General features: G+C 36.6%; 1 protein-coding gene across 1 annotated transcript in view; it reads left to right on the forward strand.

Moving 5' to 3' along the window:
* The first annotated feature begins 1,423 nt into the window (after nucleotides 1–1,423).
* The window catches only part of LOC134678714 (protein Wnt-2), a 53,398-nt gene continuing 36,068 nt past the window's right edge, over nucleotides 1,424–18,753 (forward strand). The window contains exon 1 of the mRNA XM_063537377.1: nucleotides 1,424–1,501. The gene's annotated coding sequence lies outside the window, so the exon portion shown is untranslated. The remainder of the gene's footprint in view (nucleotides 1,502–18,753) is intronic.

An 18,753-nucleotide genomic window follows, 5' to 3' on the forward strand; every position in this document is an offset into this window, starting at 1 on the left:
AGATTACTTTGATAAAATGAGAGATGGAGAATTTTCGCAAATGCGCGACTTTTCACAGGATATGCTAAATATACTTAACATAGTTAGTACAATCGATACATAATAATTCTTACTGACAGTATACAAACAACATTTCAGTCACAATAGCTCAACTGAAACAAGGAAACACCTACATTAGGCCGTAAAACCTAGTATTACTGAACACTAGTTTGTTCAGTCTATAAATACGACTAATTTCCTCACACGACACGACACGCGTGCTACTTTTGCACAATATGGCTTTCAGGAGTGTACACATTGTTATGTGACTAAAATCGCGTAGAAGCTTATGCTGTGCATTATCAGTATCGTGTGTTTTATACATTTCAATGGATATACAGGCTGATTTGTCTCATGTTTACTTATAAGTAGGGCACCAAATTTTGATAGGTATTTTTAATTTTTAGTTTTAGTTATTTTAATTGTAGTTAGTTTTAGTTTTATATTCCTATTTATGTCTTATAGTAATTTATGTAATTTAATATTTTGTCAGTGCAATAAAGATTATTCTAACAGTTGAAATATGTTATAATATAGTCTAGTACTTAAATTCATAGGTCTATAAAACAGTAAAACGATGTCTAAAACGTGTCATACCATATTTATGGTTTTACACGATGTAAGTACTTACCTCTTTTTGTTAGACATACAATGCGGTATTATATGGCATGAATGTCACATTAGTTCGCATCGGTCTGGTGAACATATAAAGTACTTAATTGTACTAGCCTGTACAATACAGTCTGGTTCAGGTAAAGTACACTAGTGCAATTGTGTTGACAATGAATGAAAATAATATCAATGAAATCCGAGTTACAAAAATTACGAAAAATGATGACGGCGAGTTCTTGATCATCGTCGAACAGCAATTATATACCTAAGTAAAACGTAGTGATTTAATTCTCTTTGCCTATAAGAACATGAATTCCGCTATTCAAAAGTGGAATGAGAGATAAGACTCAAGTTTTATTAATATTATTGAGTATTAGCCTATATTATAATTTACCAAGATGCTTATCATGCTCCTCCTATGACTTATTCCACTCAAGCGGTTGGTAGTAGCCAGCAATAGACACATTATGAATGACCATGCAATGTGCAGGTACCGGTGTGTACACTAATACTAACAAAGTTTTATTTTTACAGGATCATATTAAAAAAATTGATACTACCTGGACGAAACGACAATGTGATTCAACACAGTGGTCCAAGCAACAACAACACGGACAAAAAAGTGAGACAATGTTAAAATGAAAGTGTGTGTGGGATAAAATCGCAAATAACTAGGATGTGAAACGATGTTGGCATGTGTGCGGGCGGGCAGAGAGGTTCGCGCGCCGGACGGACACACCGCGCAACACAGTGCGCAACACAGTGTGCAACACAGTGCGCAACGCGCACGAAGCTCACAGCGCAACTTCGATTGGTGGATTGTACTGTTTTTCGTACTGCTTTGCGTTCGGTGAGTGAATTATTACTACATATATTGTAAGTTTACACCCAATACCACGCACACACGCAATACTTTCAAGGGCTTTAAGAAATGATGGCTCTATACATACACATACACACACATATACATATACATATACATGCTTGGAAAAAAAATTTAGTCAAATACGACAGAATGCTTACTCTAAAATGAAAACAGTCTTCAAATACCAAAGAGTTGTTTCTGGTGCTCTATGGCATTTTCTCCTAAATACGAGTAAGCATTGATGTACATTCGTTCATAAGACGGTTCCACAAAAATATAAACTACCTACTTAATACTTATGTTTGAGAACTTTATGCCTAAAGTCGTATATTAAAATTATCTTTGTATTAATTACCTTTCAGGGTAATTGCCCTGGTTTGAAATTACTTAACGATCCTTTCTATGTAATTTTATCAAAGTACCCACCCTTTTTTATTTCGTTTTAAAAATAACTTTATCGTTATTGCGTTTAGCACGTAACACATTTTAGTAACATTATTATCTTGTTATCATGATTGCATAATGGCAGATTCATATTGGTAGCTTATAAGAAATAATGTAATAAATAACGTATAATAAACGTCGAATTATCGAGTTATACGTCATTCTTATTGAGGCATCGACATGAGATTGATGTAAAGAACCGGTCAATTATGAGAAGTACTATTTAGTAAGAGTTCCGTAAAGTAAAAACACTTTTCTAAATCTGCGTTGGTATAATATTATACATGGTGATAGGTAATGGATTAATTTGTGATTTAGGTATAAAAAAAAAACTTAGGCCATTTTGTAGTTATTACAGCTTATTATATCTACTGCTTATAAGTTTCGAAAATGTTTTTATAACCATACAGTTTTAAACTGTTTGCGCTATTTCTTGTATTTCCTTGTCATTATCCAACACTTCAACAAAAGCTAAAAATCATAATTCGTCGGGTGACAAGCAAAAGTCACTGACTAACACCATTAAAATTATTGAACAATAAACCGTTTTACAAGTGTAATAAAGTGCATTGTTACTTTAATTTTTGATAGTACTTAGTGACTTTTGCTTGTCACCCGACGATATCGGTATTAGTTAGAAAAAAAATCATATTGATAGACAAAAATTGTTTTGTTTTCGTGACGTTATCTAATCTGAAGTCTGTTAAAAAAACTATCAAACTGAGTAATTATCTGGGGTTGCCCACTTGTCAGAAATAACGGATGTATTGTCTTGCTGAATAAGACGGAAACGGAACCCTAATCTAAAAGGATGAACAGCATTATGCGGTACCCTATAATTACGCCCAATAAATCCGCGATGTGGGCATAAAAACCGATTTACAATAACACAAAACAAACAAAAACTACGCCCTGTTGAGAACGTGGGCTGAATAGAAAATGTGTAGTTTCGGTATAAAAGAGGCAAATAGGTGCATTTATGGATTATTATAGTTTTTTTTTAATAATTTGAGAGACATAAGATGAGTATTGAGACAGGCTGTTAAGTTTTTTTCCTAAATTTCGTTAATTCTTTGTAAGGTTTTCAATATTTAAAACATGTTGTTATGCTCGAGTTTTTTATTTGTTTTATTTTAAGTTTTTTCTACTGTAGGTACAGTGTTTTTACTTCCTGCTGCTAGTTGTACAGGCTAATTATTTATACTATCTACCTATTGAAAAATGTAAGTACCTACCTACTCGTACAATTTGGACGCAATTGGTAAGCATACGCACGTCCTACCATTACAAAATAAAAACATATGAGTAAACTATACTACAAAACAGTCGGAATCTACTAGCAAAACGACAGGCATCTCAAATTTATATTTTAATTATAACAAAAATATCCATTTTTAATATTATTTGGTAACTATTCTTCTCGTTATCTCGATCCCATCTCTATTTATATAATACAGGTATCGTCAAGGCGTGCGTTGAATATAATTCCATTTGCAGAGTTTGTACGCCCACTGGGCCAATTATGATTTTTTTAAAGAAAAAATGCTTGTTAACATTTTGGGTTCTCAGTATTGTAAAGATGTTTGTTATTTGAACGCTTTTTGTTATGCCACTGAATGGCAAAACAGGCCAATTATTGTACAGGTTTTTTAAAGAACTTTGTGAAGGTTGTCAATCAATTTCATTAAATGGGGAAAAATTTGTCTTTGTAGTATTAAAATTCGCACTTTAGAAATAGATACAATTTTTTTGCTCAACTAACGTTTCTTTTATGACCATAAAACTAAAGTCGTAAAACAACCCATTACGCTTTAAAGCTGTTTTTAATTTAATCTAAGAGGTGCCTATAAAATTAAAGCTTTATTTTACTACTTTAATCCACCGATGACACGTAAAACCGCCATAATTTGAATATCTTAGAATAGTTCAATCTAATCTTCGTCAAAGTCCGTAAAATTTCGTGTTACATCGGTTTTTACGGCATACTAAATAACGCTTTACTTGATTTGGGAACGAACTTATGCAGCCTAACCCATCATTACTGCCAATCCTTTCAACGGACTATAACTTGAAAGACAGTGTGAAATCACCTTTATCTTTATCTTGCATACTCAAATTTAAACCCTTAACTCATCCGAATAAGGTTCAAATTGGTTTGGCATTGGTTTCAGTTATGACAGCGGATCATTTTGAATTTGGATCGTAACAGCCCCGCCTACTCGCCCATCAATTCCGTAAACATCTTCGACGTTTACGCAAAAGTTAACGTTTTCTCATTAAGGAGATTTGCTTAGTGGGTGAACTTTAACGCAAAAGTTAACGTAAGCGACGGAATGGGTGTATGATTAGTGCTGTCAGTCAATTTCCGTCGGTTCCGATTGCGTGTGAGTGATGTAGTAAAGTTGTGAAGTCACGATAGTTGGTACTCGTAACGTCTATAGTCATCTGTTTAGTGTAATTTTCCTTTCCAGTGTGGAGTAACCTGACTATAGATCAGCAATTGAGAGCTAATCATTGTCGTTATTCACTGTAAAGTACTAGATCTCTCGTATTTTTGAAACTCTTATCCCATACGCACAATAAATCTTATAACTACCAGAAAATGTAAAAATTGTTTGTTTTCTTTTATTTAAATACCTAAAGATACAGACTATACGTATGTATTTCACAATATCAGCAAATGTGGATTTATATTCGTATAATGATTCAGATTCTTCTAAAATTCCTCGTGATTGTATATGTATATCTCATCTCAATTTACAGAAAGGCAAATCTTTGGCTTTGAAAACAGAACTTTGTTTGAAAAGTTACAACTTTAGTTAAATTTTACACACAATTTTTGACATAAAAAAACAACAAATATCAAACTGGCACTGGACTAAAATTTAAACTAACGCTAAAAAATATTGCCAAAGATCATTGGGCAAATATGTGTAAATGTATGGGCTAAATGTATTTGAAATAAAGAGTAGACTTTATTAAGAAAATCACATAAGTTACGTAATTCCGGACATGCCTCGGCAATCTCGGCATATGTTATTGCAACACCGGTCCCTGTCAACGGCGCAATTATTATTATTATTTATTTATTTATTATTATTTATTTACTTTACAGACATGCAAGATTAATAGTGATCAACTGATCACCATCATTCACACTTCATCGACTGCCTATTGAGCTTACATTTTACTGGAATGTCTACTTTTTCATACATTTTGCAATGTAATTAATAATGTAACTACGTGCCGTAACATATACAGTATAAATAAATATAGCAAAGTGTTACCTTGTGTTTCATTTTTATAACGGAGATATACTCTTAAATTCTACCTGAATCTTGTAGTGTTTTTATTCGGTTACCGGTTCATAGATTAAGATTCAAAAGACAAACTAAATTATCGAATACAACTAAAAACAATTAAAATAATAAAACGCTTAATAAAAAACGACATCTTTATAAACTCACAAATTATAAAGTTTTATTAATATGATATAACATCAGGCTGTGTAAACATCATAACCTTATATTAAATATAATACGGCAAGCAAAATAAAAAAGGTAAGAATCCTAAAAAGATTGCGCGATCAAATATTTATTTATGAATTACAAGCAGTCTTAAATAATGAAATGTTTATTTTTATTCAAAACATACTCATTAAAAACCAACAATGAAGACTGCACCGAAATTAAAGATGAAATAAACAAAAAATAAATTACAATAAAGTAATGACGTCGTTTGTTTCTGATGGGATTTTGGCCAATTAATTGTTTCCATTAAACCACTGTGCGAACTTCCACCACAAGTGTAAAAATGGTGCTTTTGGTGATGGTGGTTTCATTTTTAAAGATTAGTATTAGTATCAAATCGTTGTTGTTTGAACAAAGAGATATAAATTTAAGGCAAAACTGACATTCATTTATTTAAATACAAAGCGAAAACCATTTAAAAATAAATTATTTTACAAAAGTAATCGTAGGCAATATAGACTAGTTAAAAAAAATATCTGTAGGTATTTCAGAATATTCAAAATTCCATAAAACAAGGGAAGGGTCCAGTGTTTTTTAATATAATATGGTCTGATATACGACTGGGGGCCTAGTCAAAAAAATACTAGTAGAAACTTAAACAATTTATGGAAATAGCCACACCACGTCCGTCATCCCGATACACTTTTTTTTTCGTTTGTCGTTTGTTGATGCACGATTGTCATCTTAGCTAGGCCCCCTGAGGGTCTACCGCGAACCACGTTCAACGTGTTGCCTCTCTATCGGACTTGTAAATTCGTTCGTAAGTGTGACACGTCGAACGTGGTTTGGCAGTGTAGGCCCTCTGAACGGCTACCGCGAAAACCAAAATTCGCTAATTGCGGGGATCTTTCTCTTTTACTCCAACGAAGGCGTAATTAGAGTGACAGAGAAAAATCCCCGCAATTTGCGAACTTCGATTTTCGCGGTTATAGCCCTGGGCGCCGATTTTTGAATTTCGTTCACTCGATTTCGTCACTCGAAAATCGGTGGAAAACGACGAAATGCTAATTTTTGAAATACGAGCGTTCGAAATTTGGAATCTAGTGGTATTGACCACTCGATTTCAATTCTATTAGTAGAATTTAAACGCCTAGTAGTGGAGATATCATTTAACGAAATACACGAAATCAAGTGGTCGAATTTCAAAAATCGGCCCCCAGATTCCGATATTTACTAATGTGTCGGACTGACTAGAGATGAAATAACGTGGGACCGTGTAATGGACACACGTCCTCTTCGCATTTGAGTTTTACGATCAATTTAAAACTAAATTAAAAACCTTAAAAGCGTTGGAAATAAATGGACAACTTTATATTGGCAAAGTAATTTATTGACGTTTAACGCCTCTGGACATTCGGAACAATGTCGCTATAAATAGATTAGTCAATTAACTTAGTCAAAACCAGCGACAACAGATGTCAGCACTATGTATGGCAAACAATTCGATTGATTTTGACTTCATTAGAAATGGAATTAGTACCTAATCGTACGGTTAATATCACGTATGTACAGTCACCTGCAATAATATGTTACTCTTCGAAGGCCGCAAAAATATGTTTATTTAAGCGTATGGCGTATTAATATTGTAGGCAATATAATTATGCTACTAGTATAGCTAATTATAAGTCGACATCTAGGCTACGCAGCCAATCGATCGCATCAGGTGTCAGATTGGTGTAGAGGTCCTCCGGGCTGCCCTGGAAACGTCTCTTTGGGCACCGTTCTACAATGTGCTGGGTGGTTTGATCTTCAAGGCCGCAGTCACACAACGGGCTCTCTTTCCATCCCCATTTGTGTCGCATATGATTGCACCTGCCATGACCTGTGCGGATTCTGTTGAGGCGGCACCAGTATTTTCTCTGCAGTGAGAAGCCCTTCGGCTTCTGAGTAGGGTTTTGGGTACTTGTGTGATGGCCAGCCGCCTCCGCCCATTCTTCTTTCCACGCCTGCTCCAACTGAAATCCGCCAGTCCTCAGTTTTCTACCTGCTTCGCTTGTAGGTCGGCGCGATTTAAGTCGCTGCGGCGGTGGGTTAGTGAACTCTTTGTAGACGGGTAGATCGGACCGGGCATATATTTTTTCAGCTTCTCTCAAAAGCGCGTGTTTCCTGCGTAAGTGAGGCGGGGCGATGTGGCTAAGCACTAGTAACCAGTGAGTCGGCGTAGATTTTATAGTACCGGAAACACACCTCATTGCGTCGTTCAGTCTCGTGTCCACTTTGGCTACGTGCGTGCTTTCACACCATACAGGCGCGCAGTATTCTGCTGCAGAGTATACGAGGCTGAGCGCTGTAGTTCGGAGCACATCGGCAGATGCACCCCATGAAGTGCCACTGAGTTTGTGCAAGATATTATTGCGTGTAGCTAGTTTGAGGGACGTTTTTGTAATGTGCTCCTTGTAAGTCAGAGATCTGTCCAAAGTGACACCGAGGTATTTTGGGTTGGGGTTATATTTGAGATTTGAGCCTTGAAGTTTAACAGTGGGTTGGTAGTTGGCATGTTTATTATGAAGATGGAAGCACGTGTGAGATACGTAGTATAAAAACAAAGATCACACTTACATTTTTACGAGATGGTTCACTTTTGCTAAGCTAATACGTACTTATATCGAAATAATAAGTTAGAACTGCTGTTCAATAACACAACTACCCTCCATGTATATTTCTTGACCATAACTGTCAGAACATAAGTAAGGTAAATAAAGTATTTTATAATAATAAGCCATGATATTAAATTTGTATTAGTTTGCGTTAATTATTCTATAATAAATTAAACTAAATGCAGCAAATACATTTGTTGAATTGAATTATTATAATAACCGGATGTGCAGGAAACATCTTACTTGTTATTCCCACCAAGAAGTGGTAGAAGGGGTGAAGTCTAATCGAATATAAGCGGGTGTCTGACAGTTGTGGGTCACTTCTCAGTTGGAGAGCTACGACGACGAACGAAGTTAAGTGTCAATTTTATTTAATTGTGATTTTTATGACTTGTTATAAATTTCTGTATGTTTTCTTTGTGTTATAGTCTGATGGTATGTACGTTACAATCTTTAATGTGAATATAACCCTTTGATGAGTTTTTAATAGTTACTATGTAACGTATATTCCAACTGATTACGGTGTAATACATCATGTGGCTTATTGCTCGATCTTTATTACTATTTTAAACTATGCCAAGTGTGTACGTTAAGGTAGCCAGTACTACCTATTAAGCCACCAATATTTATTACGCGTAAAATAATATTTTTGTGAATGATGTGATAATAAAGCCGATTAATTGTTCCGTAAACCTACAATATACTTTTACTTACAATCTACTTATATAAATATATTACTTAAATAATGTCTACCATTTTTCATATTCTAAACCTTGTAGTTGTCGCTATAATAAATACATTACTTTGAGCAATAATTAACTAGTCTTAATTAAATACTGCCTTACATCCTCATTTCCTATTTTATCAACGATAATATTAAAGTAAATCTGACATCAGAAGTGGGATGATATTACACACATTCTATGCCTACAAAACTAATGTTTCAGGAGCAGTACGAGTATAAGGACTGCTTATGCTAGTCAACAGCGGGACGCCATCCAACTCCAAACAGACACTGTAAGCCGCGCTATCCTGGACACAAGGACACTGGTGTTTCACTTTCAGTGAAAACCCCAGGTGAAACAAGATATTTGGTATACTAAGCATGATGCTTTTTATGGAGAACCGCAGCAAGCAGCTCAAAAGTACTTCGCGAAACAGAAACTGCCGCACCTGTGAGACGCTGCGGAGTGGCGCCTGTCTGGAAGGATGACTGATGAATGATGTTGTTTCTGGTATGTTAAAATTTGGTTACACTTAAAAATAGGACTGTATAGGTATGTTTAGATATCGAATCACATCGAATAGTTACAGAGTTAGATAAACGTAAACGTCTGTCCTTTTCATAACCTGTTATGTAACCATAATGACGCATAAATAAATATTTTCTAATCTATACTATTCTAAATGACGACTTAGTTAATGACTGAATCGAATAATAATAAAAAAAAAGAAGCTATTTGTGAAATTGGATTTTAGAAAAGCAGTTTGGTTTGAATAAGTTTCCAAACGTTGGAATAACGTTATTTATGGCCTGGATAAATATTTTAATCGTGATCAGTTAGCTACAACTCGAATCTCATTATAAGATTTTGAGGTCTGCATTAAAGACTACGTTGGAAATTTTAGGCGGTTAAGTAACTTACCGCGTGTCTTAAGTTAGGTACGTTTATCAAGTCACGTTCAGCTGTCGGTTTAGTTACGAATTTGATACTTAATTTAATTGTCGCGGTTATGATATTTGTCGTCAGATTTGTGACTTTTCCTAACCGGACGTTAACGGTATACAGTTAAGTGGAAATACCCTTATACGTCCTTTAAATTTTATTAGTCACATTATTTCTTATTTTTGTTACGATTGATACGAATAAATATTTATATAACACCAGTTACTTAGGTTCAATAGTCTGATATCGAAGGCACATATCTTAAAGATTCTATCTCACCGATCAGGATCTTATCAAGGAACTATTTCAATAAGTATAAAACAGTAAACAATATTAAACTGTCAGGTCGTTTTAAAACTGTAAAGGATAAAGTCAACACGCTTTTGGTTTTCAGTTACAAGCCCCTCGTAAGCTTATCGATATTAAAACAGTCGGTGGTAGTCGTGATACTTTCATAAATAGTAATAACGGCTATTTACAATTTTGCACCTACAGTGCTTATTGCGAGTTCTGTGTACAGATAGTAATACGCGTTTGGCATAAAAGCGTTTTTGAAAGTATGCTTCCAATTTGATAAATTTACTGATTGATGGATATTAAATGACTATAAAAAAAAAGGATATCTCAGTGACAACCTTAGACAATTACGTCATACAAAATAGTAGACTAGTCAGTATTGTTCTTGTGGTAATCAGAGGTAATTCAAGTCCCGTGTTAGTAAATTATGTTTTGAAACCGTGAAGTTGAAAGATTTTTGCACATGCAAATTAGTCAGTAAATAAAAAGCACATATTCTCTTGGTAATAAAAATACTTTACAAAAAAAAAAGGGGTAAATATACAACATAGAGTACAATAAATGTGTACAAAGTAAACGTACCTATTCCTTTAGGACAATTCATCTAGGTGACCTGTAACTGGGTTGCCAACTTTTTTTTGGTGGAATATAGTATTTTCCAGAATAAGGCATCAAAAATATAGTACATTTCAAAAAAAAAATATAGTACTTTTAGATAAAATACTAAACATGAGTGTAATATACTTTTAATCGGAAATATAGTATTTTAGCGTACTATATATTTTTCCAAAAGTATATAGTACAAAGAGCCAAAATATAGTACAATACGATATAATATAGTACGGTTGGCAACCCTACCTGTAAGGAATATAAAAAATATATACACGGTGTAACATGAGGGGGCCGAATAGTTTTAGCAGCGTATTCCTGATTATATTTAGAGACAAAGTCCTTTAAACCTTTTTGAAATTCGCCTAGTTTCAGAGTTCATTTAATACAAATACAAAAAAAAAATTAAAAAAAAACTAGTTTTCTTTTTGATGACGATGTTACTACTATGGGACGTAGTCTAAATATCCTTATCGATAGATGTCAAAAAGTAACAAGTAACACTTTGCAACAACTATGATTTACGAAAAAAAAAAATTTGTAAAAATGTATTTTATGTGACATGTTTACCAATAACATATACTTTTTATGTACAAGTACATTAAAAAAAAAAAATTTTTTTTTTGGGCGAAATTGACATATACACATATTACATTATTTTCTCTCTTTTGACCTCAGAAATGCGTGGTTAAGGTCTTTCGCATTCCTTGTGAACACCATGTATATACGATATTTTAAACTGTTATATACTTTACCAGTTCTCGTAGCAAACTCGCATAAGCCCTTGGGTATATGTACCACCATTTACCTGGTCTGGCGGTAATTAAATATGCTGCGGTAATAAAATGCCTATAACAATGGCAATTTTGTACCTATGATCTTCTGGTTCATTTTAATGTTTGTTTTAATTTTGGTACATACAAGAAAACATAAGACCACCGGAATACTGATAAAGCCAAGTGGAAGGTAGATAGGTAAATTAACCTTTTGGTGCCACTTGTTGCTATGAGTGAGCTGTTCAGGAATAAAACGAATCGTATAATCCTGATTCTATAGTATTTAGCAAACATCAATTTTTATTTTTATTTATACCTAACCTATTGCCATAATGAAGCATGACTGATATAAATAATATGTCTTCGAATTAATTGTGTCCTACCCAGAAGCCCAAAACATCCTAGACCCATCCTAGAGAACAACTTTTGTAAGATGAATCCGCCTTTGTACGATAAGTTAAGATTCAACTAGAAGAATATCGCGTTATCTCCTGCGGTTTAAGGACAGTTACGATGGAAGCTCCAAAATACCATTTCATGAAAAGAAATACGATGCCTATTATTTGTAACCACATTTTTATTTTGCCACCGAAGCTTCAGCTAAATAAAAGATAGATCTATACATATTGAATACATTATAGATAATACTGATCACTGACTTTTAAAATAGGTAGTTGTTTTGTGGGATGGCCGAACGGAGTTTAAAATTCTGTTACATTAGGTTTATATAATTCATGGGAGTGCCCAACGTAGGAAGTTCTAATGGAATGAAAAAAAAAAAAAAAAAAAAAAAGAACGAAAAAAAAAAATGAAAAATGTTTATTTCTGTTAAACGATTCAGGTTAATTTATAAAATTATTAGGATTAAGAAGTTTTATATACTTAAGGTAATTTATGTATTAAAAAAAAAAAAAAAAAGAAAAGTTTATAAAGTTTACTTATGTGAATGAGACATGAGTTGATTATCGATCGATTGAGAACTTCCAGTGTACATCAATCCAGTGTAGTTAAAAAGCTTATTTGACAAAATAATAACCGATTAATAATTGCTGCCGAGCCTGCGAGCTCTCGCTTGATGTAAGTGAAAAAGTAGCAATATAGGGACCTGCTGCAGAGCCTGTGTGCCCCACTTGATGTTATAGGTGGACCAGTAGCCAACTCAGGGCGATACATGCTACCGAGGCTGACTTGATGTGATAAGTGCCCGTAGCATGGTGATTGTAAGTAGGATAATTGCTGCCGAGCCTGCGAGCTCTCGCTTGATGTAAGTGAAAAAGTAGCAATATAGGGACCTGCTGCAGAGCCTGTGTGCCCCACTTGATGTTATAGGTGGACCAGTAGCCAATTCAGGGCGATACATGCTACCGAGGCTGACTTGATGTGATAAGTGCCCGTAGCATGGTGATTGTAAGTAGGATAATTGCTGCCGAGCCTGCGAGCTCTCGCTTGATGTAAGTGAAAAAGTAGCAATATAGGGACCTGCTGCAGAGCCTGTGTGCCCCACTTGATGTTATAAGTGGACCAGTAGCCAACCTAGGGTGATACATGCTACTGAGGCTCACTTGATGTGATAAGTGAAACAGTAGTATGGTGATTGTAAGTAGGATAATTGCTGCCGAGCCTTCGAGCTCTCACTTGATTAATGTGATATGTGATATAGTATCTGACTAATAAAAAATAGTAATTGCATATACTAAGTTTAATATAATAAATAAATAATAATAAATATAGAAATAAGGTACTTCGAGAACGAAGCACCTGTCAGTATGGCCGTGTGAGATACGTAGTATAAAAACAAAGATCACACTTACATTTTTACGAGATGGTTCACTTTTGCTAAGCTAATACGTACTTATATCGAAATAATAAGTTAGAACTGCTGTTCAATAACACAACTACCCTCCATGTATATTTCTTGACCATAACTGTCAGAACATAAGTAAGGTAAATAAAGTATTTTATAATAATAAGCCATGATATTAAATTTGTATTAGTTTGCGTTAATTATTCTATAATAAATTAAACTAAATGCAGCAAATACATTTGTTGAATTGAATTATTATAATAACCGGATGTGCAGGAAACATCTTACTTGTTATTCCCACCAAGAAGTGGTAGAAGGGGTGAAGTCTAATCGAATATAAGCGGGTGTCTGACAGTTGTGGGTCACTTCTCAGTTGGAGAGCTACGACGACGAACGAAGTTAAGTGTCAATTTTATTTAATTGTGATTTTTATGACTTGTTATAAATTTCTGTATGTTTTCTTTGTGTTATAGTCTGATGGTATGTACGTTACAATCTTTAATGTGAATATAACCCTTTGATGAGTTTTTAATAGTTACTATGTAACGTATATTCCAACTGATTACGGTGTAATACATCATGTGGCTTATTGCTCGATCTTTATTACTATTTTAAACTATGCCAAGTGTGTACGTTAAGGTAGCCAGTACTACCTATTAAGCCACCAATATTTATTACGCGTAAAATAATATTTTTGTGAATGATGTGATAATAAAGCCGATTAATTGTTCCGTAAACCTACAATATACTTTTACTTACAATCTACTTATATAAATATATTACTTAAATAATGTCTACCATTTTTCATATTCTAAACCTTGTAGTTGTCGCTATAATAAATACATTACTTTGAGCAATAATTAACTAGTCTTAATTAAATACTGCCTTACATCCTCATTTCCTATTTTATCAACGATAATATTAAAGTAAATCTGACACACGCAACCTCTGTTTTACTGGAACTTGGTATGAGCCTCCAAGAGGTGAAGAAACTCGACATGGTTTTCAGGTCTGACGTCAGGACTTCCTCCGCTTCCTCAAATCTCCGACTTCGAGTTACCAGCGCGATATCATCAGCGTATATAAACTTTCTAGCTGTAGTATCGGGCAGGTCGTGAATATACAGGTTAAAAAGAAGAGGTGCGAGTACTGATCCCTGTGGCAGGCCGTTGTTGAGTTTCCTTCGCTTGCTTTTGGCATCTCCCAGATAAACCTCAAATTGTCGCTCACTCAGCATGTTCGCTACAAGGGCTGCTATCTCTTTACTTGGCACGACTGACAGGAATTTGAAGATGAGTCCATGTCTCCACACTGTGTCGTAAGCGGCTGTAAGGTCGATGAAAACCGCAGTGGATTTAAGTTGTTTTTGGAACCCATCTTCTATGTGCGTAGTAAGGGCCAGCACCTGATCGGCGCAGCTACGTCCTTGTCGAAAACCTGCCTGCTCTTGGGGAGTCGCAGCATCGATGAATGGGGTAACTCGTGTGAGCAGTAGCCGTTCCAGCAACTTATACGCGCAGCTCAGAAGAGCAATTGGGCGATAGTTTTCCGGAAGTTCTTCGCTTTTTCCAGGTTTCAACAATGCTATGACTTTGGATATTTTGAATTCAGTAGGTAGTTGATTTTTCAGCAAGATGTTGGAGAAAAAGGCTGCAAGCCAGCTTACAGCCAGGGGGCCCATGTTCCTGAGAAATTCGTTATAAATTCCATCGGGGCCAGCCGCTTTACCAGGTTTCAACTGTTTAATGGCACTGAGAGTATCAGGTATGGAAAAGGGTCTGACGTGGTAGTCGTTATCCGGTATACTGCGCTTGAGATGGGTCAGCTGCTTGCGAATGCGTTTCGTGGTGCATGTGTCTCTTTTAGCCCTTGTGAGGTCCACCATTCTGTTCGCTATGGCATTAGGGTGTATCTTCGAAAACGTCTTTTGGCAGCTCTTTTTGCCTGTTAGGCGGTTAAGGACTCGCCAAGCTTTCCTACTCGAGATCTTCAAGTCCATGCTCTCGACTGTTTCCGTCCACCTGTCTTTTCTACTTTCATCCAAGGTCTTCAGTAGCTGTGCACCAGTTTCATGGTTGCCAGAGTTTTGGTATTCCCTAAACAGGTTCTCGCTCTCATTGTTCCAGCCAGGAATGTACTCTCTTCTATACCCTCTGGGTATTGTAGCTTTGGCCGCTGCGACGGCAAGCTTAACAAACCTTGCGTAGTTTGAGGGTTTCGGTTCGAGTTGTTCGCATTCCAGATCGTGATCAAGCTTAGTTTGGAAATTCTCCCAGTTTGCCTTTTTAAAGTTCCACCGGGGCACCTTCATGGAATTTGTTAGGGCTATCTTGATACCGATTTCCAGAATGATGGGTCTATGTTGACTATTGGGAAAGCTAGGCAAGATAATACGCGAGGTGGGGAGTGGCTGGTCTAGACTGTCCTTGCTGACGAAAGTCAGGTCAGGGTTGTACTCCTGATTCCATCTTGCCGATACAAATGTACCCTTATCTTTAGCATCGAGGACAAGATGCATATCAGAGAGGTCCGCCCAGTTGGCTAAGGCTGCTCCATTTGGATCTGTTACTCTATAGCGCCAGCTCACATGATGACTGTTGAAATCGCCGCAGAAGACACATGGTTGGCTTAAGTTTGGTAGTACCTCAGATGGCCAAGTAGTTAGGGGAGGTTTGTAGATGTTCATAATCTGTAAGTCTCGTAGCTGCGCGGTGGAAGTATGGATATTGTCTTTGATTTCTACCTGTACCTCTTGAATATCCCGGAGATTACTTTTGGCGTAGGTGGCTATTCCGTACTTAGGATGATGGACCGCTGAAACAATGGAGTAGCCCGGAATGGAACCTCTATTAACCAGGTCTTGTTCGTCTTTGGTGTGCGTCTCCTGAATGCAAACTATGTCAATTTTTTGCTCCATCAGGATTCTGTGCAAGTAGTCACATTTTGAGCGGCTAATGCCTTCGATGTTCAGTTGGCAGATGCGGACTGAAGGTCCAACATCCCTAGTCTGTTGATTTTGTACTTGACATGTATTCTTGTATTGGAGCATACTCATTGCATTCGGGTAAGTATAGGTGGAAACAAATTGTCTACAATCGCCTCTATTGTTGTTGCTCGTTTAGCGCTACCCAGGGGACACGTGCAGGGTATCTAAAGCATTCTCCTGCGGACGTGAGCAACGTTCGTCCCCCAAAAATATGTGACACGCTCTTATGGCTCCCCGAATAAGATCGTGTCAGATATTTTTGCGGCCTTCATTGTGTAAAATATAATTGCAGGTGACTGTACCGTTGGTTCCAATTTTCAAAACGAGTGACAATAAAATAAAAATAATTTGGCCAAGTCCGAGATAGCTCGAGGCATTTAGTGTTCCGTACGGCTACCATCAGTTTGGCATTGACATAAACGATATCGTGAACGTTATTTACTTCCTATAGGTATATCTCTTTCGCACTAATATGTCAGTACGAGCGAGATGCATAGAAAGTAAATTACGTTCATGCCCACGGTAGCGTTTATGTCAATGCCAAACTGATGGTAGCCGTACCGCTCGCATCGTTACATTTTACAGAGGTTGTTTGCCTATTCAACTACACACACAGAACTATAGTACAAAGTGTCTAAGTGCGAAGGCCGAGGGCCGAGCTTTAGCAAAATGTCATCGCTTTAGCACAGAGCAATAGTACAAGTGTCTAAATGTGAAGGCCAAAGGCCGACCTCCGCGTAGCCCGGAGGCCCGAAGCGTCCAGGATGTCAGTGCTTTAACACAGAACAATAGTACAAGTGTCTAAATGCGAAAGCCGAAGGCCGAGCTCCGCGTAGGGCCGAAGGCCCGAAGCGTCCAGGATGTTAGTACTTAAACACAGAACAATAGTATAAGTATCTAAATGCGAAGGCCGAAGGCCGAGCTCCGCGTAGGGCCGAAGGCCCGAAGCGTCCAGGCTGTCAGTTCTGTGTTTAACCACTGACATCTTGCAGGCTTCGGGCCTTCGGCGCTACGCGGAGCTCGGCCTCCGGCCTTCGCATTTAGACACTTGTATTAATTACCTGTGTTTAGAACTGACCTCCTGGATGCTTCGGGCTTTCGGCCCAATGCGACTTCAGCGTTTGGATCTTGCGACTTAGACACTTGTACTTAAAAATACTTGGAAAAGTTACGGGAGGCGCGCGTCTGTCGGACGCTTCGGATCTTCGAATCGCTCCTTCGGCCTTTGTATTTAGTTAGATTCTTGTACTATTGCTTTGTGTTTGAATACCGAAGTCGAGCATCTCGCGAATGCTTGATGTATTATAATAATTTAGAGTAAGGCCAAGCGCGCACCACGATTTTTTGTCCTGCGATAATTTTGTCGCAGAAATGCAACGTATGTGTTTATATTTTAGTGCGCGCATATGCGACAAAAAATCGCAGCGATTTTAAAATTGTGATTTGTCACATTTTTCCGCGATTGTTCGCGACGCGATTGTCGCAAAGTGAATTGCAGCATGCGGAGTTGTATGGCCCCGCGCGCACTATGATAATAAAATCGCAAACCGGCCGGACCTCAGTCGGCATTTCGCTCTCCAAACCCCAACATCTCGGCACCTGCATCTCCAATGGAGTCTCAAAATGAGACGCTAGATGTTGACCATTTAATTATGGAAATAGACGGGGATCACCTTTGTGTTATAAATGCTCAAAGTCATACAGCAATCGCATATTAAAGACACGTTTCATGACAAGCGACTGGTACGAAATCCATGTTGAGAATGAACAAATCGTCGACTTTTTCATCGCAGTGCGCGCAGTGAATTTTCTGCGATATATTACAGCGCGATTCTAAAATCGTGTCGCAAAAATTAAAATCGTGGTGCGCGCTTGGCCTGTAATACCTTAAATGTATACTCCTTCAATTTGAATTTAGAACTCATTATTTTTTTTTTATTTGATTTTGTTTCTAGTTCTATGCCATATATATATAGACTTTAATATTATTTAGAACTGCTAAAAAACAAGATCGGCTTACTTTAAATATTTCGTAATTTACCTTTGTTTCTAAAAACTGTGATATTTAACTGTCATATACTATTAATGTCTTCCAAAATTATTTTCTCGTAACAGGACTGAGGGGCTACCGCGAAAACCGAAATTCGCAATTTGCGGGGATCTTTCTCTTTTACTCCAATGAAGGCGTAATTAGAGTGACAGAGAAAAATGCTCGCAATTTGCGAACTTCTATTTTCGCGGTTATAGCCCTGAATCTTGTTGCTCACCGATCCGTTCAAAAATATACATAAGTACTGAATATAATTAATAGATACTCTCAATAAAATCTATACATGAGGCCAAAGCTGTTCATAAATATTAAATGACTTTATTATCTCTATACGCCTTACTAACTCTATGTGTCCTATTGTGGAAAAAAAAAAACACAACGACAGTCAAGAACGGAATTCTTAATTTGAATTTTTCAGATTTTTGAGATGCCTAGTCCATTGGTTGGAAAGCCCGTTCGAAATTGAAACTTATTTGC

Source organism: Cydia fagiglandana, chromosome 2 (assembly GCF_963556715.1).
Source record: "Cydia fagiglandana chromosome 2, ilCydFagi1.1, whole genome shotgun sequence".
NCBI lineage: Eukaryota > Metazoa > Arthropoda > Insecta > Lepidoptera > Tortricidae > Cydia > Cydia fagiglandana.